General features: G+C 54.4%; 1 protein-coding gene across 3 annotated transcripts in view; it reads left to right on the top strand.

Moving 5' to 3' along the window:
• The window catches only part of MYOCD (myocardin), a 216,381-nt gene that overhangs the window by 10,336 nt on the left and 179,620 nt on the right, over positions 1 to 26,425 (top strand). The gene's annotated exons all lie outside the window — the stretch shown is intronic.

The following is a 26,425-nucleotide window of genomic DNA, read 5'->3' on the forward strand; positions in this document are numbered from 1 at the left end:
TTTTCAACAATTCCCACTTAGCATTCACATTTTTCTGATTAAATTCCTTCTCCCAATTGATTTGGTTCATAATTGTTTCCAGCTCTGTGAAACTGAATCATTTTAGGATTAAGTAGATGTATTTTCAGAACAGAGCTTCACTTTAAATATTCACTTTATTGTCATTTTTCTTTTCAGTTAAATAAACTAAAGCACTCTTAGAGACTTTTGGCATGCATTTTAGGGTCACAGAACTGGGAAATGGAAATTGTTCCTGAGAAAAGTTGTTTTCTTGAAATGCTTTTTGTCACTATATATATTAATTTGAATAACCTGAGGCTTGTCTGAAATCCAGCAGCTTTAAGATGGCATTATCCCTCCTTTGACAACTGAAAATTGAGACATTAAATCCAATTTATTTTTTTTTTTATTCTCCAAGTTTCTGCACTTGGCAATTAAAATCCAAAATTCTTCAATCACTTTGAGGTTTTTCAAATTTCATTGGAAATAAAATTTCCCTTTTTTTTTTGTTTGTGTTTTTGTAGGAAAATTAAGTTTCTCTTTGAAATTATGCATTTGATGTCCAAAATACCACATTTCATTGAGAAGCGTTAGAGGAAGCAGTGGTGACTCATTCTGGGGAGGATGGCCACAGCTGGAATATCTCCTGTGGGTCACCCAAGGTGTGGCTGCACTCCTGTCCTGGGACACCCTCACCCCCAATCCCAGCAGTGCCTGACTGGAGCTTTTATCCACAGAAAAACAGGGAGATCTTGTAGGGCAGCTTATGCTGGCAAGGGAAGGCAGGAGAAGGAGGGAAGAGGAAGGAGAAGGAAGGAGAGGGAAGAAGGCAGGAGAAGGAAGGAAGGAAAAGGAAGGAGAAGGAAGGAGAAGGAAGAAGGCAGGAGAAGGATGGAGAAGGCAGGCAAAAACATGACAAGGAAGGTGGCTGCAGATTCATCTGGACAGGGAGCTCCCTACCCCAAACCCACAGAACACTGTGAGGAGCAGGAGAGAGGACTGGCCACTGACACCATGGGTTGGATCTCTGCTGATCCACAGATCTCCAGGTGAGCAGAGGAGGAGATCTCAGCACAGGCCCTGCCTGTGCAGCCCCTGGGCAGGACCCTGTGGCTGGGGGAGCCTTGGTGAACCCCACACTTTCCTCCAGGCTCAGCCACCTGACAGCTCTGCCTCTGGACACAGCATTGCAGGAGTTAACATCTCTTGTTCTCGTGAGTCAGTCCTTCATTCACATCAAGTGTCAGCAGCACCATTTACTGGCTTTCAAGGACAGAAAGGATCATCTCTGACCTCTGCATAGCAGGCCAGGGGATTTCATCTGCTGCTTCTTGCATCGTGTCTGCCACGTCTGGTCAATAAAAAGTGCTCATTTTACCGTGAGGTGCCCAGTCTTGAGTTAAAGCTTTTCTGCTGAAAGCAAAGCTGCTGCAGCCCCAGGTGAGCTGGCCCAGCGGGTCAGTGGTGCTGAGTGTTAAAAGTGATATTTCTGTGCAGAACCTGGCCTCTGCCTGCCAGAGGAAGGAGCTCTGCCAGAGAGGGCTCCTCCCTCCCACGCTGCCTGGATAACTGGAGATGCTCCCGCTTGCCTACAGAAAATAAAGCCCAATATTCCTTGGGTTGCTTCTGGTTTTCTCCAGAATTTTCCAGCTCCTTTAACACTCCCAGAGCCCAAGGCAGCCCAGGCAGGTTTCTCCTCCAGCTCCCATCCTTCTCTTCTTCTGCTTCCTCCCCTGAGAGCCCTACAAGATGTACACACACTCATAAGGGCAGGATTTCTTTGAGGATGCTTCCTCACAGCTTCCCTGCCCCAGTCCCTACTTGGGAGATTTTATTGACCTGTCCATAAAGGACATTCCTTCCTCAGCCACCTTGCCAAGTGTTGTCCCCACCACTGGCCCTGGGCTCAGCAGCAATGATGGTGGACAGACTTGAGGGATCCTCTCACACTGGGCACTTCCTCCACATCACAGGCACTGCCCAGACCCCAAACTCAGCTCTGCGTGGTCATGTGTGGGACAGCAGCTCCCTTGGGGCAGCCTCAAAGCAAAGGCTGGAGCGACTTGGTCACTCCTGACTCCCTCACACCCCAAACTCTTGGCTGACCCTAAGGAAGGAGAGAGTGAGACACATCCCAGGAGATCCCCCATGGCGACACCCAGGTCTGCTCCCTCTCTCCCCCTCTCCTCTCAGCCCTGGGTCACGTAACTCGTGCGCAGCTCAGGCCAGACAGACTCTCTGGCAGACTCTCTGGCATCGTTTTTCCAGGCTTGATAAATGGGGCCAACTCCTCCAGATTGAACTCAAGAAAATACCATTATCTGCTGCACAATGACTCAGAGATTGCATTGCAACATCTCGTTGGTAATGTCAGATCACAGGCAACGATATTAAAAATGAGCATTTTACCCTGGACAGGGTATTAACTATGAAATTAAATCTGTATTTATTGCTTTTAGCCACGAGCATCCAGACCCTTCCAGAATAAATGTTTTCAGTTCTGTGCAGGAAGGTTCTGTCATGTACAGACATTTCCAACCCCCGTGCACCACGGGGGTGCTGGGGTGCCGTGCCCTGTGATGTCATGGCAGACCCCATGAGCTCATCCCTCGTTCTGCTGGGCAGCTCTGACACACACAGACCTCCACAGCCTCTTGTCTGAATGAGTGCAAACACCAACAGCAAGCATTTCAGAGAATCACAGAACTGCAGAATATCCCCAGCTGGAAGGGGACCCACAGGGGTCATCGATGCCCAACTTCTGACCCTCCACAGGACTGTCACAAGAGTCCCTTGGTGCCTGAGAGCCTTGTCCAAACATTCCTTTGTCTTTGGCAAATGCCTGAGCAGAGCAGGATCTAGCAGCACGAGGATGGAGGGGTATTTTGGAATGGTCTGTGTCCCCAGGCTCTGTCCCCAGGAATGGAGAGGTATTTTGGAATGGTCTGTGTCCCCAGGCTCTGTCCCCAGGAATGGAGAGGTATTTTGGAATGGTCTGTGTCCCCAGGCTCTGTCCCCAGGAATGAAGGGGTGTTTTGGAATGGGCTCTGTCCCCAGGCTCTGTCCCCAGGAATGAAGGGGTGTTTTGGAATGGGCTGTGTCCCCAGGCTCTGTCCCCAGGAATGGAGAGGTGTTTTGGAATGGGCTGTGTCCCCAGGCTCTGTCCCCAGGAACGAAGGGGTGTTTTGGAACAGGCTCTGTCCCCAGGAACACGGCTCCAGCCATGGCACTGCCTGTGCTGGGCAGTGCAGGACAGTCACCAGGTTCCACACAAGCCAGGAGCCCTGTGACCCTGGCAGGGAGAGTGTGGCATCCCCAGCACTGCAGGCAGGCTTTCCCCAGCTGTGGGAAGGCTGTGAGACCCCCAGCTCTTTTCCACACCCAGCAGCACGGTGTGTCATGGGTTTCATTCTCCTGAGCAGAGAGTGAGATGCTCATGCCCTGTGCCATGGGAGAGATGCTTGGAGCCCCCTGGACCCACTGCTAGCACTCAGCCTTCCCCTAGGGCTGCAGCAGCCCTGTGTGCCCCTGGGCACAGCCCTGGGAGGGACAGAGAACAGAGGCTCTGCCACATCCAGCTAGGGCACCAGCTGAGAGATCCTCTCTTCCTGGGCTGCAGGGTTTGATCCTCAACCTCCTCTTCCTCCTCTGCCTCTCAGTCCAGGAGCTTTTCTGCTGAACAAGAAATGGCTGATTTGTACAGAAAAAGGTCTGTTCTTGGGGGGAATGAATCAGTCAAGTGAATGCAAGTGTCAGGATCCAGGCCAGGTGGCTTTGTTTGAGTGCAAGTGGTTTATCAGTGGCATTTTGCAGTTGGAAACCAGCAGAGCTTTAAAAGGATGGTGAGAAATGATGATGTACAGTTTGATTCTGACTGAAATTCCTTGTGTGTAATTTCTTTTCACTTTAACAAATATTTGGAATGGCTCTTAGGTTGCGTTGAGCTTTTGTTCTGGATGAGTTTCTGGTGGTGCCTGGCTCTCTCACCAGTGCTCCCCAGGGTGTGTTTCCTGGAAGGTGGGAACCATGCACAGCTGCACAAGAGGTTGCCAAATACACCTGTCATTTCCAGACTGGCAGCTCACGATGAAATTCTGCCAAATCAGCTTTCCAGTGATGCTTCCAATGGTGGAGATTGCTTTGAAGGACAGCAAACACATCCAGCTCCTCCTTCAGAAGGTCTGTGGAGCTCTGTGGTCATACTGGAAGGGGAGAGAAAATGAAACACTCCCAAATTTCTTTGAAAGGCAGCACATTGTGGTTTGCACTCACAGCACTCTGGGATGGGCTGGGCTGAGCCCATGGTGCTGCTTTAGGGCCGTGTCCCAGGGTGGCTGCAGGGACAGAGCCCACCCGGTACAAGGAGCCCCCTCCTGCCTCTGGTGACACTGCTGTGTGGTGAGGGACAGTGTGCCAGGCTGCACCTGGCCCTGCAGGGACAGCCCTGAGACCTTTCCCCGTGCCCTGACCTGGGTGGGGATCCCTGAGTCCAGGGCTTGCCTTGCTGCAACTCATCCTCCTCCCATCCCCACAGCCCTCTCCTTGCCCCATCAGCCAGCTGAAGGCACAGCTCTTGGCTTGCGTTCCCACCCTCCTTCCTCCCGAGCAGCTTGGGGTGTCCCCTGAGCAGCTGTGCCCAGAACATCCCCCCCAGGCAGCAGCAGAGCACAGGCAGATTGTCACCCGCACCCCTTGGGAGAGTGGGATGGGACCCACGGATTTAAGGGCTTTTCCAAAAGGCAGCCACTCCCGAGAGCATGCCTGTTGTTATAAGCACAAGAATGCCTCATTGTTGTCAAGTGTAAAAATCACTTTCTGTTGTGCTGTGCAAGCACGCTGTGGCCCCACACGGAGCCTGCTGGCACGGAGAGCTCCTGACAGCTCCTGGGGCTGCCTGACCCCTCGGGAGACAAAACACCAGCAGGAATCACACGTGGGCCAGCCCTTCCGACAGGCCAGCACGCCCTGCTCCATGCACAGAGCTGGGAATGTGCTTCCCATCCCTGACTCCTGGGACAGCTCAGTGCTCCCTGGCAGGAGGCAGTGATGGCACCCTTGGGCCATGGGGGAACCCTTGCTGCTCCACCACGGCTGCTGGAGGCTGGGGGTGGCTGCCCAGAGCAGCCAGTGGTGTCACCAAGAGGCCGTTCTGGTCATTAAAAGCACCTGGGCAGAGCAGGCTGACACTGTGGAGTCACCAGGCATGGGGTGGTGATGAAGATGGTGAAGGGTTTGGAGGCTGAGGGAGCTGGGCTTGTTCAGCTGGAGCAGAGGAGAGGAGGGCAGAGCTCCCCAGGGGCTGCAGCTCCTCTCCATGGGCGGCTCTGACCTCTGGGACAGGGACAGAACCCCAGCCTGGAGCTGTGCCAGGGGAGGTTTGGGCTAGATTTAGGGAAAGGTTCTCCCCCAGAGGGTTCTGGCCCTGCCCAGGCTCCCCAGGGAATGGGCACAAGGCTGCCAGAGCTCCAGGAGAGCTTGGACAGCGCTCCAGGGGTGCCCAGGGTGGGATTGTTGGGGGGTCTGGGCAGGGCCTGGAGCTGCTCTGGGTGATCCCTGTGGGTCTCTTCCCACTCAGCAGATTCCATGATTCTGTGATTCTATTCTGTGATTCTTCATACTGGGCCACCAGCCTGCTCCAAGCACGAGTCCAGGGCTGTCTCTTGGCCAGCTCTACCCCAGAACTCCCCAAAATGTATCTGTCCAAGCTTGTGGGGCCACGTGGACAGGGCACCCCTCCCTGAGGAGACAAAATCCAGGGGGAGTTCATCCCTTACACACACTGGGCTGGAAGAGACCTTAAAGACCCTCTAGTTCCACCCCCCCACCACAGGCAGTGGATAAAGGATCAGAAAGAGGCCATTAATCCTTTAAATGCTTTCTCAGCCACTTGTTTAGGAGAGTGTTAAGGTACCACTGGGCTCATCTGGAACTGAGTGTATCCCTCGCGTTGGCCAGGTCTTTTAGAGTTTAACCAGGAATTTCTTTTGCTTAAATGGCTGTTTGGGGAGTGAGTACTCCTGTCTTGTACGGTATTTTATTCTGAATTATTGGGATGTACTTCCAGCACTGCAGCACAGTGTGGCTTTTGTCTGATTTTTGTACTGATTAAAAAAAAATAATAAAAATCTCCTTGGAACATTAAAGAAGAAAGGTGAAGAGAACGTTCCTCCAGCAGGACATCTCCATGTGCTGATCTAACTTTCTGAAGCTATGAGTACCAAGCTTGCATTTCCAAAAAAAGAATGAATATGACGATTTCATTGATCTCCAGAAGAGAGCAGCTCCCACATAGCCTGAACGCCAGCGAGGAGGAGAAGGGCATGGGCAGGACCTGGAGCTTGCAGTAGGATGTGTCCTGCTGGTGCAGGATGTGGAGGGCTGCCCTTCTCACATGGGGTCAAAGATCATGGTCTGGAGTGAAATGTCCCCAGGAGGTGCCTCTGGCTCGCTCTGGCATCCTGGTGCAGTGAATGGCTGGGAACACCAGACGGGAGGAGAGCTTTTAGCAGTCAGCTAGAGTGGACCCGCTGCTGCCAAACTTATCCCCATAAAAAAGAGACTCAGTGCTCCAGATCTGATACCAGCTCTTGATGTGTGGCGTGGAGCCAGGCATCTCTCAGGGCTGGCCCGAGCAGCGCTGAGAGCTGGGGGGAAAGGGCGCAGAAAGAAACCCCACCTGAACTGGCAGAGGGTCTGCAGAGACTCAAGTGACGAATGTGGCTGAGTATCAGTGAAGGGTTCCAGGATAAACTTGCACTGAGCAAGCAAATAGTCACTCTGTTGGGGTTGGAGATCAGTGGAGGAGGCCAAAGACTCTCCAGAGCTTGCCACAGATCCCAAATCTTTTCTGGCAGAGACTCACCTGAAAGGGAGGGAGCTGTGAGGGAGGGAGGTGGACACTGGTTGAGATATGGAACCACGTCTGTTATTAATGGCCAAACCCTCAGGCAGGTCCTGGCCAGGCAGTCCTCGAGCAGTTAGAAGAAGTGATATGTCCTGTCTGTAAAGCCAGAGGACTGGCAAGAAGGCAAAGGCTAGGAGAAGCCGAGGGGTTAGATGCTGGCACCTTCAAAACTCACAAAAATCTAAAGGCCATTTCTGGTTTGCAGGGCTGGTCCTGAGCTGACCTGAGGGAGGGCTGGCCCTGCCAAGGCTGGGACTTCCTCGCTGTTGTCAGCAGTGCCCATCAGAGCTGTCCCCAGCCCAGGCACTGCTGCTGACAGGGCTGCTTCCAGTGAGGTGAGGAAAATACAATCCTCATCATCCACACCCACAGGCAAACCCTGCAGCCCATTGCATGGGCAGCCCTGAGCACACAAACACATTTTTGCCTCCAGAAGTGTCACACTGGGAGTTCTGTAGCTTTATAGATCCCATGATGGGGGACAATTTCTTCCTGGGTGCACCTGGACTCCTCACACAAGGTACATCCTTAATTCCTGAAGGGCATGAGGGTGTCTCTGCAGGGTTTGCAGTGGTTCTCTGAGGATTCCAAGTTTCCAGCTGCTCCCCAATCCCATATCCTAGTCAGTTTTCCATCAGAATGCTGCATCTACTCTGCTTTCTCACCAGGCTTTTCCTTGCCTCCTCCTCTCTTGTGCCCAGAGGTGCAGAGGTGGGAAGGGAAGGGAATCCTGGTGGCTGAGCAGAGGAGGACAGAAGACAGGATCAAACATTCTGTGAGGGGTCAGGGTTTGCCTGTTTTCTCCTCCTCTCCTTCCTTGCAGCCCCTGAAGAGCAGAGCCCCTGCTCCTTCTGCATTATCAGCAGCGTTTTGCTCCTGCCCGAGGGATGGGGCTGTGGAAAAGCTCCGTGTTAGGAAGAGTCAGGCTGAAACAAGGAATGGGATGAGGGTCTTGTTTACCACTGAGCTGATGCAGGTCTGCCACCTCTGGGTGGTCATCAGGAAGGTTTGGGGTCTACCATGAGATTCCCATTGCTGCCTAGAAGGTGTCTTGGGAATAACCTACACTCTGCCTGGAGCTCTCCTGTCCCGTTTCTTGGAGCTGCTGTTTCTTCTCAGTCTTGGATGAGTTGACTCTGGCCCCAGAAGCCTCTCTGGCTCTGGCACCACAGCTCTTGTCCATCAGTCCAGCAGCCCTTAACTCCAGCAGGAATTGTGAGGTGCTGCAGGATGTGGTAGCAAGGCCGAGCCCACTGAGCCATCCATTAATCCAGATCTTTGCCTTCCCCAGTGACTCATGGCAATATTGAGGTCAGGAATTGCCATCTCGGAGGTGTTTGTCAAAGTGTGTCACACCTCTGTTACGGCCTCTTATCTGCTCTCACTTATTTGGTTTCCCGTGTCCGCCGAGCGCTGATTTACGGTGCCTCCCCCAGCTGTGTGGGGCGTTGGGCACGAGCTGTGGTTAAGAATAGTTTTCAAGCTGTCAAGATAATCCTGCATTCAGCTGAAATGGATCCTCATCAGCTCGAGCCAGGAACCACAAGGGACCTCCTGTGATTTCGGTGGGGTTTCAGCTTTCTCTGTTCTTCCCTCAGGCTGGCCCAGAGCAGGGTGTGTTGGGAAGAGGAGATGACTTTTCAAGGGCCATCACATCTAGGAGGTGATGCAGAAGCTACCTGAGCCTCCCTGAAATGCTTTTTCCATCCCACCTCTCTCAGAGCTCCTGGCCAGCACCGCTTGGCGCCTGGCAGAGCGTCAGTGCTGTGTCTGCAGAACGCTCTGGGGCTTTACAGCACCCTGAGCACTCTGCTGCTTCTCCTTCCTCCACTACCCCAAATTTTTCAGACCACGTTTTGCCCCTGCTCCCTGGACAGTATTTGTGTGGGCAGGCTGCAGTATCTGTGTGCCTGGGAGTGGCAGAGTAAACTCTGCCCTGTGCTGAACCCCCCTGGATCCCAGCTAGTGCTGCTCACTCTCACTGGGCACCAGGGTCCTGCTGGAGACCCCAGATCGTTCTGAGCTGCCTGGTGCTGTGCTTTCCTGAGAGGGGTGGGATGAACACACTTTCCCTTCCTTGTGCTGGGGAGAAGCCTTCACTCACGGCTGGGGCACGGTGTGTGCTGGGTGACCTCCCCTCTGCTTGGGACAGACTCTGCCACACCACTTTTAGGGTGAGCAGTGCCCTCCTGAAAACGTGCATCACAGCCCAGGGGCTCCTGCCACATGCCCAAAGGTGGTTCACTGTAGGAGCCTGAGGCACAGAAAATATTTCCTTATCTGTGCTGACAGGCTCTGACTCTCAAGAGAACACTGAGTTTAACTTAAAACCCTGGAAAAAGCTAAGTAGAGGAACTGAGAACAGGAGTTTGTACATTAGATAGAATTATATTAAGTCACTGGGTGAGAAAGAGTTTAGGGTTTAAGCTATATAAAAGACAACATGTAGGATTTAGTGAATTGTCCCTTTATCCTTCTTCCCCTTCTTCTTCTTCTAGGGTTTTTGGGTAATAATAGGGGATTGGATGAAAGGATCTGCATTGCAGGACACGTGTGTATTGGGTTAATAATGAAAATAAGTTAATTGGCATTTCATTATTGGGTGGGTTGACGCTTAAAAGAAGTGAGATACTTCTTGAATACTTTTGAAGAGATACTTCTCCACCCATTTTGCACCTTGTTAGCCCAGTGTACATAACTCCTTGTAATGTGTAAATATGTAATATAGATAAGGAAAAATAAACATCCTAAGCCTGAACACAAAAACAAGTTCTCTCTCTCTTGTCAGTCTCGGTCCTGGGGAAAGGAACTGAATCACCAGTGTTCCCCCAACAGGTCACCTCTCTCCATGTTTTCTTCCTGGCATGTTTTTGAGTCCTTTCTCCACCAATTCTGCTGAGGCAGGTGGTGCAGAGCCAGCACTGAGGTAGGGTCAATCACAGCAGCTGTAGCTGGCAAAAACCCCGGCAGCTCTGCCCACAGCACACCTGGGCACGGTCCAGGTGTGTGACAGCCCCGAGGGCAGCAGCCAGCGCTCGGGGACCCTCTCCCTCACCGTGCTGAGCACAGCTCCCTGCATGGTTTTCGAGCCTCTCTCCCCAGCAGATGCAAAGCAAACACCAAGTTTCCTTGGAGGGGATGAGGATCCACGGGAAAGCCTCCTGTGTGCGCCCAGGCTGTCTCTGCCCGGTCCCCAGGTGCACGCTGGCCTGGCTCCCCGCTGCCAGAGCTGGTCCTTTCCCTGTGCTGCACCGAAGGGAGCAGCTCCAGCCTCCTCCTGAGTGACCAGGAGGAACTAAAAACAAACCAAGCCAGTGTGGTGCAGTCCCCAGCAGACTGGGCTGGCTGGGGGCACCAGGCTGGGCTCTGCTGCCCTGTCTGAGCACCACAGGCATCCTAACCTTAACCCAGATAAAAACAGATAAATCCAGATAAAAACAGACACCCTGCATGCCTGTCCCTCCAGAGCAGCCAAATCTGGAGGCAGGCTGCTGGGTGGGTTTGCTGCTCTGTGTGTGCCTGCACCAACTCTCTCCCTTGCCAAAAGCAGCACAGGAATTCCACATGATGGGGAATTGCTGCAGGAGGCTGAGGGAAGCTGCACTGCCCAGCTCTCCTGCAGCTGCCCCCTGCTACCCTGAGGTGCTCAGCACAGCTCTGTGCTCAGGCACAGGGCTCTGCCCCTTGGCCAGAAGCTGCTCAAACTCATGTCCCATATCAGGAACCCCCGGGAGCCACAGTCCTGCTCCTGCCCGGGGCTCCTGGAGCTGCAGGAGCGTGGGCAGCGTTCCCTCCGGAGGTTTGCAAGCGGGATGACTCCAAGATGCTCATGACCATTTCCAGCATGAGGGGTGTCAGTGCTACTGAGCAGAGTGAAGAGTGCTGCAGGCACAGTTCTTCCACCAAACACCCACGCCAGGCTGCACCCTCGGCAGACTCTCTGGGTTTGCAGAGAGGAGGTGTTTGGTGCGCTCAGCAGATTCCTGTCCCTCCTGACTGGGAGAGGGCATCCAACTGAGGTGGTCACTGAGCTCACAAACATCACTGGGCTCTCGTGCAGTTTGGGAAGTCCAACAACACCAGAAATAAGAGATCCAGGCAGGCCCCTGCCTCCACAACCCAGCCTCAGGGAGAGGGAGGAAAGTCAAGATATTCAAAGCTGAAGGACACACTTTTGCCTGGTTCTGAACATCAGGTACATGGGAAGGAGCTGTGAAGAGCCTTTCCCTGCATGCCCTTCTGTTCCATCCTCAGGATGAGGTGTCCTGTGGCACCGTGGCTGTGTCCTGCAGCTGTTGAGGGTCCCAGGAGCAGCTGATGGCAGTGGCTGTTCCTGGAGCACAGGGCTGGAAGGAGAGCCTCTGTGGGAAGGCTAAGAGGAGCTGCCTCCTCGGGGAAAGCAAATCCAAATGTATCAGGCTACTGAAGGGTGCGTTTCAGAGTGGTTTTCCAGCCCTGCCGCGTGCTCAGGCTGTGCTGTGAGCCAAGCCAGGCCACATCCACAAGGGCTTGGCCACCCACCCTCAGGACACACGCTCCCCTCAGCCTGCCTGTTGTGCTGCCACGGGCTTTCAGAGTTTCCCTTGTTCTTGGAAAGATGCTGTGTTGTACTAATTAGTGGGAACATTTGGAATCGACGTCGTTTGCAAGCCCTGCTGCTCGTGCCAGTCCCCATTTCTCAGCTTGATTTAAGGAGGGGGTGCTCTAAATAACACCCGATTCTCCCTGCCTGGAGCAGCTGAAGGCACTGAGGCAGAGTTGCATAACCCAGTGCTGCTGCTTGTGTGCATGCTTGAGAAGAAACAGCCACGGAAAAATCCTGTAACATTCCTCGGCTGGTCCGGCTCTTGGTATCAAAGCTTTTCCTGCTGCGCTTTCACCTTTGAATCTTAATCCAAGGGCTTTGGAGGAGAGGAGAGAGGGGGTGGGCAAGGGAGGAAAAGACCCCTCTGAGAAGAGAATGAGTAAAAGCTGAGTCCCGCTGTGTCCCCCAGAGGTGCAAGAGATCCCTGGTTTAGTGTCCCTGACAGGAGGAAATCTCTGTCCTGGGCTCAGCTGGGTCCTGGCTGCAGTCAGTGCAGATGTTGCTGCTCACTGCGGGCTCCTTGGGGAGCACCCACAGCTCTGGCTCCCCGTGCTCCTCCTCTCACTCAGCAGCCAAAGGCATTTCCCTGGCATCTCTGGAGAGCTACCCCCCAAAGCAGCTGTTAGATCAGAACACATTTCCACCCCAACCTACCCATTGCTGAACCACTCCTGCCCTCTGAGCCCCCAGCCCAGGGACAGCTGGATGGATCAGCTTGCAGCTAAAAACAAGAAATTTTGTTTTCTTGTGGGCTCCTCTGCTGTGTGACTGATGGTTGGGTTTTCCAGGGAAGCAGCAGCACATGGAGACAAAGAGCAGATCTTTTTCCTTCCTGGCCTGGGCTTGTAGGATCCAAATCATCAGTGCTTGGGGGAGGTGGTGAGGTGCCCTCTTTCCACCTTTTGCCCACATCCTCCTCCTGGGACAGCAAATTTTCTGGAAAGATCTGGGCAGGGAAAGTCAAGCAGGGCTGAGCTGTGATTTCCCATCCCAGGAAGAATGACTGTCCCTTGAAGAGGAGCCTTTTCCTGATGGTGTCTGGGAGGGGAAGGGAAGCAGAATGGATCTTCACAGGGTGGGTACAGGGGTGGAGAGCACAGTTTCAGTTCTGCACCACCCCCAGGCTGCACTCAACCACCAGCAGCAAGGTCCTCCTGCCACCCCCAGGGCAGGTAAGTGCCCACCTCCCCTCCTGCACAGCTCTGGCTGGCCAGGAGAGGAAGGAGGGCTCTTCCCACCACTGTCCCCTCGCATGGAGGTGTTTGTGTTTGGAGGGGTGGCTGGTGCCCAGCACAGAGCCTCCTCTGCTCTGGGAAGCTCTGCTGCCTCTCCTAGTCCTGGCTTGTCTGAAGGCTTGCCCATGGCACAGGTTTGATGTATCTGCCAAACAACCTGGTCAGATCAGCACTTTGTTCTTGCTGCTGTGCCTGGTACGAGAGCTCTGGGGGAGTTAAAGGACAGCTTTGGCTGGGGACATTCTCTGTGAAGCAGAAATGTGAGGTGCTCCTGCCTGTGGGTGCTGTGGACAAAGGATGGGTGCAGAGACCCCAGGGACATAAAGCACTGAAATGTCTTGGGACCCTCTTCCTCCTCACCCTCAGCTGGCCCTTCCAGGACCAGGAGGAGCTGAGGTGTGCCCTGCTGCTCACAGGAAGGTCAGACAGGCTCTCCATGGCAGGACTGCACAGCCAAAGTGATTTGTGCACATCCCTTTCCCTCCCCTAAAAAAGGTGAACAAATGTAGGACACAATTGTCACTAAGGGTGGCTCTGGCCCTCGAGTCTGGAGCAATCCAGAAAAGGAGAGGCTGTTTCCTGCTCCCTGGCATCCCTGGCACGTCTCTGCAGCATGTGCAAGGAGCAGCACAGATGGGCCCAGGGGCCTTCCAGCCCCCAGAGAATCCCCTGAGAGTTTGACCCTGAAGGCAGGGAGCCCAAGTGTGCCTCAGATGGAAACCCTGCTGAGTGCTGGCTGACAGAGCATCACCCCACAGCAGCTCCCCCGCCATGCCAGTGCGCGCCAGGGATCCGCGGCACACCGGCACACCCCACGCCCCTGCTGGATTGAGTAGGTGTGAGAAAGGCTCACTCAGCTCCATGCCCAGCTCACGGGGATGTCTCTGGAGTGACACTTCTCCTAAAGCAGGCCCCGCTCCTTGGAGAGCAGGGATGGCTGTTTATTGCCTTGTACCTTGAGTGTGACATGTGGACACGGCCAGCCCTCGGCCCAGAGCAGCACCTTGGCTCCACGGTACAGATTCACTTTATGACTCACTCTGCAACTTGATGCATTGTGTCCAGATAAAAGATACTTCATCCCTATGATAAAAACGGACAAAGATGATGTCAAAATAAAAGAATGTTTTCTCATCCGAATAAAAGTCAAAGCTGCCGTTCTTGGGGTTATTTTGCTTGAAAACCTCCAGAGAAAGCAAGACTTTGAGTTTTTACCATTTATAGTTAGTTTCAGAAAATTCAGCATGCAAAGTTTGCTATCTGCCTTCCTGCCCTGGTTTGGAGAGGAGTGTCTCTGTGCTGGTTGCCTGGGACCCTGCTCTTACGGGGGAATGTGATGTCCTGGATGGCCCCAAACCCCAGGGACACTCCCTGGGCAGGGAGGGGCTGCTGGGTGCTCACAGCCTCCTGCCAGGACAGCTGTCCCACGTGTGTGCACCTGGGGAACCTGTGCCCAGCGTCCAAGGGTTCATCCCACTAACGAGGGACTGTCCCTGCCCAAGCCACCACCACCAGCCCGGGCATTCCCGCAGTGGGATCATGGCCAAGCTCGAGGGCAGCGGTCTGAGGGACAGGGAGGGCCCAAGCCCTGGGGGAGCTGTGTCTTTCTGGCTGTGTTTCATTGAGTGGGGGTTTAATTTTAGCAAACAATGCCAATTAGAGAGGGATTGTTCGATGTCTGCATCTCAATGGAGAGCAAGAGCTGCTGGCAGGGCTCTGAAGGACCCCATCTGCGGAGGGACCCTCCTGGGACAGGGAGGGGACAGCTGAGCTCTGCTCTGCTTCAGCTTCTGCTGCTTGTGCTGCTCAGAGCTCACCATCCCTGTTCCTGGAGCGGCAGGGACCGGGCTCCCCGAGTGCCACCTCCTGGGGCAGTGTCCTCTGCACACAGCCCAAGGCTGCAGCTGCCTTCACTCACAGGTCCCAAAAGAGCTTGTGCCTCTGCCCAGCCACGTTTGCTGCAGCTGGGGAGGGTTTTGGTGTGGCTGAAAGGCCAGAGAGGGATGGGCAGACCCCTCTGCTCTAGAGAGGGGGACTGCAGCAGCAGGACTGACTGCAGAAGAAACAAGCATGAGTAGGAATCAGGAATAGGGACATCCTTTACCAGTTCTCATTTCAGAGGAGAATCAATCCCATTGCTTCAGCTAAATTGCTCCTATAAATGCAATTAAACATTCTCTGGAAAAGGATCATGGATCCCCCACACCCTGAGTGAATGTACCCATCAGAGAGTGCCAAGGGAAGGCACTCCACGGGAGCCTCAGGGTGAAATACCAGTCCTGGGGTACCCACAACTTATTGCCTTTGGTATTTCTCTGGCTGTAAAGACAAAGTTCAAGCCTTTCACCAAAATCAATACATTTGTGACCTTCAGCCTGAATCTGTCCTTCAGAGAATGCCCTGGAGACAGTGTGGAGATAAAGGTGGTAGGACTGATGCTACTGGGAAGCCCTCAGAGAAGGTGAAGTTTTCTCAGTGTGTTGGGACACTGGGCCCATCCTGAGGGCAAGCAGACAGACACTCTTGCTAGCCAAAGGAATTTAATTCCCACTGCTCACTGTGCATGGGGATCTGTGCCCAGCCTGCACTTAAACTGCCAATGAAACAACTTGTAAAAAAGGTGAAGAGAGACCACAAGAGGGAAAGGAACAGAATCACAGAGATGTTGAACTGCCTCATTTTGGAAATGAAAGAGCCTGTTGGCAATGGCAGAGCTTCACATGCTGAGCTGGAATCGCAACCCAGGGAAAAAAGGGAATGGATTAAACAGAACAAGAACTGAGGGACTCTAAATGCTGTCTTCAACATTTCAGTAGGGGCCTCATAAATCTAGACAATTATGAGATGCACTTAGAGAAGCCCAAGACAATTATGTTGGGGCAGGAGGGCGAGTCTTTGGAAACAAAGAGTTTCCAAGGAGCTCTGGCATGAGGACATCCCAGAGCAATGTGACCTGTGTGACTCTTTAGTACCTGGAGGGGGAAGGCTGGATGAATGGAGCGGGCTGGAAACACCACGTTCATTAACTCATGCAACACAGGACAAGACAAATGTTCCTTGGCTTCAGCCTCCTTCCTTTTTTGGATGCTCTGAATCCCGAGTAGCCAGTCCTGGAGACCCTTCTGGCTGTTGAGGTGACTCGTGAGAGGAAGCTCATGCTCTCGGTGCTGGCTGGTTTTCCACCACACTGCAGGGAGCAGTGCCTGCCCACCTTGCCCCGTTGTGCAGGAGCCTTTAGAGCAAAAAACTAGAAGGAACACATTGTAACACCCTGTTCTGTGTGCTTTTCCCCCAAGACTGCAGCAAAAAGAGCCCTTTCAGTGTGTCAGGGCACTGATGAGAGGCACAGCCCTGTGACAGGGGCTCACCACGAAGAGCTGGCTGGGGCAGGAAGGGTTTTTCTGTGTGTGGTGGCTCCAGGACACCAGTGCTGCTGCAGTGCTCGGGGGCCTGGCCCTACACCTGCAGCAGGGAGGGGAGCTCAGCCTCGGGGCAGGTGTGGGGCTGCCCCTGCCCCACCCCAGGAATGCTGTGCTCTGCACCCACATCCTCTCCCAGCCTGCTCCAGCAGAAAGGCAGCACTGCCCAAGGTGGCTCCTCACTTGGAGCTGGGGTTTGGCACTCCTCACAGCTCAACAGCATCCCAAAATGTGGGCAGGGGAGGAAGGCTGTGCTGAGGGGAGGCTCTGGATGCCGAGGTGCTCAGGCTGGCATCATGGAGAGCTCTGTTTTTGGGGTACAGAGGGCTGGGCAGTCACTGGACAGCAGCACTGCTCCCAGTGACCGGAAGAAGTGGGGTGAGTTGTACCCTTTGTTGTCTCCTGCACTTGTCACCGTGCTGGGAGGGCCAGAGCAGGTGAAATGGGCAGAGCAACCCAGAGAGCTCCCAGAGGGGCTGGCAGAGCAGGGACTGCTCATCCCCAGGCTCCACACAGAGCCCAAACCCTGCACTGAAAGCAGCCAGAGCACCCAGAGCACAGACCCCTGTGAGTGAGGATGGTTTCACCACCTCCAGCTGCTTCTGGGAGCTCACTGCCCTTGGCATCTCCTTTGCCCAGCACCTCCCACTGAGGGCCAGACACTGCCCTGGAGGAGCTCAGATCTGGGATGCTCTGGATGTGAGTGAATGTCCAGAGCTTCCCCGGGACCCATTCCCAGCCTCGTCACGCAGGCAGAGAGGATAAAGGAGCTCCCTGTGCTCTCACTGGGAAGAAAGCATTTCCCTGCTTCCCTTCTGGGGGAAGGTGAATGAGCCAGCCACAGCACAGGCCATTCATAAAGTGGATGTGGGCCAGGGGGGCCCCGTGGGGTCAGGGTGCCCTGTCTCAGCCCAGGCTGGGCACGGTGGCAGGCACAGCCCCTTGGCCAGGACCTGCTGGGAGGGGTGGGCTGTGTCTGCACGCGTCTCACTCACACCCCTGCTCCAAGAGCAAATCCAGAGGTATTTTATCCTCTGTACATTTGTTTAAGGAAGTTTAAAAGCAAATTTGGCCCCTGCCTTTGAATCCTCGCTCCTATAAATTCAAACACCTTGGACAGAGCATGTCTGTGCAGTCTTACATGTGACATTTAGCTAAAACCACTTACAAACAACTTGCATTACAAGTTTATTCATTCCCCACAGAATGTTGGCTCCGCTGAGTGTCTCACGAGCCATCTGCTGTGGGCGAGCTGCTTATCTTTGCTATCAGAGCCCTCTTCTAAATATTATGACCAAACAGAATTCCAAGAACAACATCCATCCCTCTGCACTGCAAATGCGCAAAGCTGATAAACTGTTTATATATTACCAGCTAAATAAGTTGGGTTTATCTGGAAGGGTTTGCAAAAGAAAATCTCTGGGGGTGCTCAGAAAGAACACATTTTACAGGTGGTGCTGTGAGATGGGGAGATCATCGGGGCTGCCCTTGGCCTGCCTCGCCTGCCTGGGCCAGCCCAGGGATGCCCACGGTGACAGAGGGATGGGGGCCCACCAAGGCCAACAATTCCTCCCCAGAAGTGAACCCAGAGCTTGATAAGTTGTGGTGCAGCAGTGGTTGAGCATCAGCTCCTCGCCCAAGCACAGAGCAGCTGGGGCTGGGCTGAGCCACCTGCCCCATGCCCACAGTGGGGAAGGGCTCCCAGGCCTCATTCCTGGGATGTCAGTGTCTGCCTGCTGCCTCTGTGGCTCTCCTGCCCACACCTGGCCCCTTTGGCCTGTCCTGCTGGATCACCTTCTCAGCTTGGGAGGGACAGACAGAAGAGCTGTGTCACCTCCCTGCCTGGGACAGCAGCAGGGCCAGCTCACCCTGGCGCCTGGGACAGTGCCCAGAGCCCTAGCCCCAGTGCCCCTGGATAAATTATCTAAAGGCTTGTGAAATCCACCCAAAGTGTCCCAAAGTGTCCCGGCCCTTCCCAGCCCAAATTGGGTATCACAGGCTGTGTTTACTCTTCCACACTGGGTTCTGCTCGTTGCCTTTTGGTGTCAGGAGACCTTGGGACAAGGCCGTGAGCAGAGGTCAGTGTGGGCTGGCGCAGAGGCCCCCGGCCGTCCCAGTGGATGGAGAGCAGTTCTTTTCCCTGGGGACTGCAGATTTGAGGACATTTTGTCTGCTGGCTGCCAGCAAGCACATCTCACAGCTCCAGAGGGTTCCTGCTGGCCCCAGCTGCCCTGCCCATGGCCAGCCCAGCAGGGTGGGGCACGGCCAGCCGGGCTGACCACAGCTCCTGTGCTGACCTCAGGAGCTGGGAGCAGCCAGGCAGGGAAAATAGGGTCTGTGGCACTGAACAACAGCAGATCTGTCTACTGCCAGCTGCTGTGTGCAGTTTTAGGACCGTGGGAAGTGGGGAAGTGTGGCTGGGGTGGGGAGCTGCTGGGCTTAATAAGCCCCAGGGCAAAGGCAGCTCAGCCTGGCAGGAGGAAGAGGAGCAGGAGTGGGGAGCTGTGGTTTTATCAGGGATCCTGAGGTAGAGCAGGTGACTCTGGGGCAGAGCAGGGCTATGAATGTGTCTGTCAATGGGTCACTGCTCAGCCAGGCTGCCAGTGGTGCACTCCTTTTGCTACTGCTTGCAGAGGACCAAAACCCCTGGAGGGGTGCAGGCAGGGCAGCTCTAGGGAGCCAGACTGGGTCCCATGGCTCATCCAGAGAAGATTCATCATCCAGCAGCTGAAAATTGTCCTCCAGGTGGATGCAGGGCTACAGGTGATGACAGCCAGAGGGAGCAGGGACTTGGGTGAGGAGGTGGAGTGAATGCCAAGTGGGTGTGGAGGAAGGGCTGGTGCCTGGATGGGGATCAGAGCGCTGAGGAGGAGCTGTGTTCTCCAGCAGGAATGTCCCTGTAGAGGGAATGCCATTCCCTGACCCGAGCCAGGGCTTCTCAGGGTGTCCCCTGTAGGGGGTGGTGGTGCAGAGGAGCCCTGGGATGTGCCTGTGCAATGGGTCACAGCCTGTCAACAGGGGAGCACACGGCCTGGGGTCAGATACACACACTGGCAGGGGCCATGAGCAGTGGCTGGCAGCACCAGAGGGCAGCAGGGCCATGGCTGAGGAGTGACAGGCTCTCCTTGGCCTTGGTGTGCTCTGCTGGGGGCTCTTCAGGAAGCTGGCACATCATGTCCTACTCAAGTGTCCCATGTCTGGTGGCACTGAGTGGTGAGATGTGCTCCAGCAGTGATGATGGGGAACCCTTTGGACACTTAAATCACCCTATTTGTGTTTTGCAAAACTCCTCACAGTGCTATCCAGTGTCTCCAAAGTGTATTTAAGGCCAGCGAGGACTCCAGCCGGGCTGGGTGAGTGGGTCAGTGACAGCTGGGGCTGTTCAGGTGACAGGGCAGTGGCTGGGGGCTGTTTCCAGCCCAGATCCTCACTCACAGCAGGGCTGATGCCCCGCAGGGCAGCCAGGGTAAGGAACAACGTGGTTCCTGCACATCAGCTGTATGGGGGGTGCTTCCAACCTCTTGTGGTTGCCCAAGGGCTTGGTTTCCCTTCTGGCAAGCTCATCATGTTGACCTTGAATGGCTCTGCAGTGGCATTTTATCCTCTGGTTGTTCCCATCTGAACCACAGACTGAACCAACTTTACACCAGCCACAGGCTGGTGGAGCGCATGGAGGGAGGGGCCCTGGCACCTGGCGGCACTTGTGACACTCGTAGGAAAAGCTGGTGACCACAAGTTCTTGTTCCTGTGTGTGTCCAGGACAGAGGCAGCAGGGCCAGGCACAAATGCAGAATCCCCTGGAGATGCCACCAGCCTCCATCTCTGTCCAGGGCTGTGAGGATCCAAAGCAGAAAGATGTCACTGCCTCATCCTACAGCTGTGAAAATGGAAACTAAAACAGTCTGTCAGGGAGTGATCCCAGGTGTCCAGGGCTCATCTTTCCTTTATCTTTCATGCTTTCCTGCTTTGACATACTACTGTTTATTTTTGGAAGGAAATCTAAGGGAAGAGGGGACAGTAGCTATGTTTTTTTGTGCTGGTATCTAGCCACCAGGAGAAGTAGTGTCCCTGTGGCACAGAGAACAGGAATTCATGAGGGATAAAACAAGGACAGTTGAGAGGAAAGCTGCACAAAAGCCAGGTGTGGCAGGGCTGGGGAAGAGGAACATTGTGGGGAAGAGCTCTGAGCTCTTCTGGGGTGTCCAGGCCTCTCTGCCAGCACAGTCACTCTTGGTGGCACTTTGGGGTCATTGTTGATTCTGCCACCCCTCTCTGAGGGTGGGTCTCTTCTCAGTAGCTCTGCAGGGTCTCTGGCCACACAATGTCCATCTGGAGCTTCCCTGGGGGCAGCAAGTTATTCCCAACCACCTGCTGCTGGAGTGGGCACTCACCCTGCCGTGCCCAGATGCTCTGAAAACTCCTGCCCCAGGGAGAAGGCTGGCCTTTTCCAGGCTCCCTGCCATCAGGGTGGAGATGTTTCCCAAAGCTCCAGCACACAAAGGCACTCCTCGTCCTGGAGGTTCAGCCTGGCTCCGAGCCTCATCCTTCTGCATATCTTGTATATATGAAGCAACATCTTTGCATAAAGATATGGAGTTTATTAGGAGACATTGGAGCTTAGGAGCTGTCAGGAGTGGAAGTCAATTCTGTTTCTGACACGCAAAGAGCCTTTTATAGGCTGGAATGGGCACAGTACCCGGGGTGGGTGCCTCTCCCTTCCCAGGCACCAGCGCTGGCTGGAGCCCGAGTCTCGCCCTGCCTCTGCTTTGGGTCCAGTCCCCATCCCTTGTTGTGAGAGATAATGCCACAATCTCAGGAATCTCTTGAGCTGAACTCATTTAAACACACCCACAGGCACACTGTGCTCCCCCAGGTTCTCCCCAACATGCTGGTTAACCCCTGTCTCCTCTCCTGGAAGCTCAAGGAAGCTCTTCCCTGAAACTCCAGGACCGCAGGAGCAGCTCCTCTGCTGGGGTTCCTGTCAGACCTGCCAGGGCTCTCACACTCCCTTGGCTGCTCAAGAGTCTCCCAGAGCTCCAAAGAACCAAATATTGGGCATTTTTCTGCCACATCCTCTCCTCAGCCTCTCAAGCAATATTTGTTTTTCCATAACTTCTGTCTATCAGAGAGGGTTTTGCATCTCTTAGGTCTCTTAACCTGGTGTCACTCCCCAGGCTCCTCAGTCCCTTCAGCTGTACTACATCCTTGCACAATGCAGGTGTTCCTCTTTTTCCTTCCTCTTCCTGCTCTGGCCTTGCAATGAAAAATCAACAAGTGACATTTTTGAATCTTGTGGGCAGAAGATTCCTTTCCTGGCCTGTGTCTAGGCCCCCTCCCAAGGAACACCTGGGGTTGCTCGGTTTCCCCAGAAGCACTGGCCATGAGTTTCAGTGGTGAATCTCATCCAGGAGCAGTTTGGGCACAGAGCTTACTCAGGCCCAGGGTCCCGAGCTCAGCTTTTCCTCTGGATCCAGCTGCCCAGCTGTGTCCCAGCTCCTGGCTGCTGCAGATGATCTGCCACCTCTTCCCAGCTGCTGGAGGTGGGAGCAGCACTCAGGCATGTCCTCCAAGGCCATGAACTTTTGAAGTCTGAAAAGGGGGAGAAGGACCCCAAGGGACGATTCTTAACTTGCTTTCAGGACTGTTTCAAAGGATGGCGCCTTTTAGCAGTGTTTAAAGCTTGAGCTGGAGTTGCAGGTCCCCTGTCCCTGGCAGTGGGCTGCAGTTCCTGCTCCAGGCACGTGCCATGTCCCACCCTGACTCTGGAAGAACGCTTCCCTCTGGGATGGCTCTGCATGGGTGCAGCATCCCAGGGAAGCCTCAGGGACAGAGGGCAGTGACCGTGTGTCATCCAGCCCTGACCCTGGGCAGCCTTTGCTGAGCACCCTGTGAGCTAAAACCTCCTGCCAAAACTCCAACCAGATTTCTGCTGCACGCTGCTCCTCGGGGACAGAGCCCTCCGAGCGCTGCGCCGTGGGCGGTGGGAGACTCCAGCAGAGCTGGAGACACGTCACTGGGAATCTCACTCATTTGTAGCTCATTCCAGTTGCACAGCTGTCTCCTTTAAACAAAGTTTACTCAGTGTTGCTGAGCCGTGCCTGTGCCAGGAGAACGCTGGGCTGCAGCGTGTGTGAGCTCTACCCACCGAGCCTCTTGGGGGACGCTGGTCCCACAGGGCTTGGCCGTGGATGGGCTTTGGAGCTCGATGGAGCTCCTGGGGACTTTGGCCCAGCCCTCCCACCATGGACACCCCCCAGAGAGAGGGCTGACCAGACCAGCTTGTCCTGGGCTTTCCACAGAGACTCCTCCTCGCCCCATCCAATTTATTTCAGTCCTGTTTGCATCCCTTCATTCTCACTTGCTGGCCAGGACTGGCAAGGCTGCCCTGGTGCTGGGGTGCTGCCCTGGCGGTGGGGAGAGGGGCCAGGAGGGGACAGAGCTGTCCTGAACTCACCAGGCTGCAGGTTCTGAGCTCTCAGGGGTGCCTTGCTCCATGTCCCATGGCAGCTCCCAGTGTCAGGGCACTGGGGCCCACCCTGACCCCACTTTGGTCCGTGACACAAGGAGGAGTTGGGACCAGGCTGTGACTCAAAGTCTGGCAAGATTCAGAGGAAGGAATTGGCCTGGGCTGTGCCTCATTGCCCCAGTAACAAAGGAAGAGGAGTGCTCTGAAAGCTCATCAGGGATGCACGGGAGCCCTTCTCCTGAGGCCCCAAGGTGCTACTGAAGCTTCCCAGGTGCCCAGGAGGGGTGGCTTTAGGATTTATTCCTGTAGGATGCTGCCAGTGTTTCCAGACAGTCTGTTCAGAAGCGTTTTTGGACACTGAGCTCCCCATCAGGCTGTGCCAGGGTTGCCTCCCTCTGTCCCAGGGATGGTGGGAGTGCTGCACAGAGCAGCAGCCAGCAGATTTATGGCCTCAGTGTCTAGACCAGCTCTGCCCTGCCTGGGAGGACAGGTACATCCTGGTGAAAGGCAGGGGCCTTCTGGCCCTTCATCTTAGAGCCAAGCAAAGGGAATTTGCCAAAAAGCACGCTGCAGCATCTCCCTGGGACTTGGGGGGGTTGTCCAGCAGGTCACACTGCTTTGCTGCTTGCTGGGGACAGTGGAGCCTGCTAAAACTTCCCCTTCTGCAGCACAGGGATGTGGACAGGGTGGAGTCTTGGCCCTGGGAAAGGATCTGCAGGGAGCCTTTTGGGCACTGGAATCATCTGCCCAGGGAGGTGCTGGAGTCACCATCCCTGGATGTGTTTAAAAACAGACTGGACATGGCACTCAGGGCTGTGGTTTAGTTGATGGGGAGGTGTTGGGTCACAGGTTGGACTCTGGGATCTCAAAGGTCTTTTCCAGCCTGGTTCATTGTGTGATTCTGTGATTCTGATGCTGCTCCATCCTTGCTGGGAGCCTCAATGGGAGCCACAATGTGCTGGGCCAAGCAGGGCAAGCTCAGAGGGGACAGGTCCTGCTGCAGCCAGGCTGTGCCCTTCCCACTGGGCTGGTGACAGATGCACCAGGGTCGGTGTCTGGGGTGGGCAGGGATGCAGCTTTGCAGCTCACTTCCTCATTTTTGCCATTTTTCAGGGGATTTCTCACAGGTGGCAGCACCTTTGGGTGTCACCACGAGGATCCGTGTGTGCACGTGCCCAATGATAAACACACAGATGTGAATGTGGGGGAAAATGTAAATATCTACAATAGTTCTCCACAATTAAGAGATGTTTTAGAGCAGAAAAATTTCCATTTTTGGCGTAGGAACATCAATTTTATAAATAAAAAGATTTAAATAAACATTAGCACGACTACATCAACACACACACACAAAAACACACACACACACTCACTCACTCTCACAAGTGCACTTTAAATAGGCTCTCACACTGTAATTTTAAATAGTACAAAACAAATGAATTCCCCAAATATTGTTTAAACTGGCACAGGGGGTTATGATGTCATTTCTGTAATAATCATAAGCTTGTTTTCCTGTAATGAATATGGTTTCCCATTAACAGTTTATTGGGGTTTTTGGTGTGTGTGAGGCCAGCCCCGGGCTGTGGCTGGGTTTGATGGCTGCAGACTCCATCCTTACACTGCTCTCAAAGTGGATTTTCTCATCCTTTTTCTCCTGGGGAATGAGGCTCAGTACCCAACTTGGGAGCAGCTCTGCCGCCTTTGTGGGACTCTGCTGGCTCCAGCTCTGCCCTTGGTGGGAGCAGGATGGGGCTGTGTGGCAGGAGCAGGAGGGATGGGGGTGCAGAGGGAGCTGGGTTTGTGCTCCCCATACCCTCAGCCAGAGCCCTGCCAGAGCTGGTGAGGAGGAGCTCAGCCCAGCCTGTGTCACCCCCCTGAGCCAAGGTGTCACCAGCCACAGCTGAGGTGTCTGTGTGTCCTGGGGGAGCATCCCCACAGCTCAGGGGGCCCAAGGGATGCTCTGACACCTCTGTTTGCAGGACCCTCTGCTGGAGGAGGAGCTGCAGCCCCTTCCCCAGGGACAGAAAGAGTAAAACTGACAGAGGTGGGATATTGGGAAGGAATTCCTCCCTGTGAGGGTGAGGAGGGCTGGCACAGGGTCCCCAGAGCAGCTGGGGCTGCCCCTGGATCCCTGGAAGTGCCCAAGGCCAGGCTGGACATTGGGGCTGGAGCAGCCTGGGACAGGGGAAGGTGTCCCTGCCATGGCTGGGGTGGCACTGGGTGGGCTTTGATCCCTTCTACCCCAAACCACTCTGGCTCTCTCCCAGGTGCCCATCAGCAGATTTTCACCTGTGGGGGCAGATGAGCCCCACTCCTGGGTGCCTGCTGGGACAGCACCTGTGTCCCTGCACCTCCTGGAGCTGGGAGTGACCATGGCACTGAGCTGGAGGCATCCTGCAGCCCCAGGAATTGGGACATGCCACACTCCATAGGATCTCTTGCCTCTGGATCCCTGGAAGTGTCCCAGGCCAGGCTGGACGGGGCTTGGAGCACCTGGGGCAGTGGAAGGTGACCCTGCCCACGGCAGGGAAGGATGGAACGAGATGAGCTTTGAAATCCCTTCCAAGCAGACCATTCTGTGATTCCATGACAATTCTGTGATTTCCCAGTGCAGCCCCAGGTGCCACTGCCCTCCTCTCCTGCCCTCACAGCCCGGAGGGAGCGCGGCTGGCACTCCTGCAGCTCTGCTCATTCACACCAGCACCAGCACACGGTGTTTCTGAATGACTTAGAATAATATTTGGAAAAATCCATCTTAAGTATATTAGTCCACTAAGCCTTTAAGTCTTCACAAGGGCCTTAATTCCAAGGACGCTGGTGCATGCCTGTGCCAAGGATTTTGCAAGGCAGTGACACAGAGGCAGCCGGGCTTGTTCCACGCCCCATCCTGCAGCCTCCAAAATGGTTAACAAATGTCTTACTGCTGGAAATCTGTTTCTGCTTAGCTGGGAAGCAGTGGGGTTCTGAACCCTGCTTTGTAGCACCCTGCTGGCAGCTTTTGTCATTCCCAGGCCTGGCATATTATTGGAACTATTAAATGATGTTGCATTGCCTCATTGTATTTAGATTTTAAACATATTTGTAAGGCTTTGAAAAAAAAAAATAAAAATTGTTCTCATTATTGAAGCAATGTACCAAATACCTTCTAGTAAATAATCTGTCCCAGAAGTCCTCTGCTCACCCAGAGAGGGTTGGAGAGCAATAAACCAGCAAAAGGGAAGGAGAAAAAAAAAATAGTCTGGATGTTAGAGGGGTGTAGAGCCAGGAGGAATGAGAAAGCACAGGATGATGCAGCTGCACTCCCTGTGAGCTTCTGTTCCAGGCACAGCCACCCAGCCCGTGGGCTCTGGGGTGGGCAGAGCCAGCTCCAGAGGGGATGGCAGGAGCTGGCACCAGGGCCAGTGGCACACAGGGCTTGGCAGGAGGGGAGGCACACGGAGCTCAGGTGACCCTGCTGGGGAGGAGGGAGGAAACTCAGCACTGCTGCCTTTGCTCCTCAATCCCCCCTGCCCCAACAGGACAGAAAACAGCAGTGCAAGCCCTTGACTGTCCAGGCTACCAACCTTCCTACCCTCCTGCACATCTCTCCATGGAGATGGAGACACCTGTGCTTGGAAAACAAGCTTAGCCAGGTCATTCTGACACACTTCCTCTGCCACTGTCACCTCTTGCTTTACCCAGCCTGGCAAAACTCTCTTGGAGAGGCATTTCCACAGTCTGGTTCATTCCCTGAACTTACACCTGCTGGTAGAGGACACAGCCTCAAGCTGGGCCAAGGGAAATAGAGGTTGGATATTAGGAAAAAGTTTTTTACAG

The sequence above is a fragment of the Cyanistes caeruleus genome, chromosome 19 (genome assembly GCF_971803275.1).
Source record: "Cyanistes caeruleus chromosome 19, bCyaCae1.hap1.1, whole genome shotgun sequence".
Classification (NCBI taxonomy): domain Eukaryota; kingdom Metazoa; phylum Chordata; class Aves; order Passeriformes; family Paridae; genus Cyanistes; species Cyanistes caeruleus.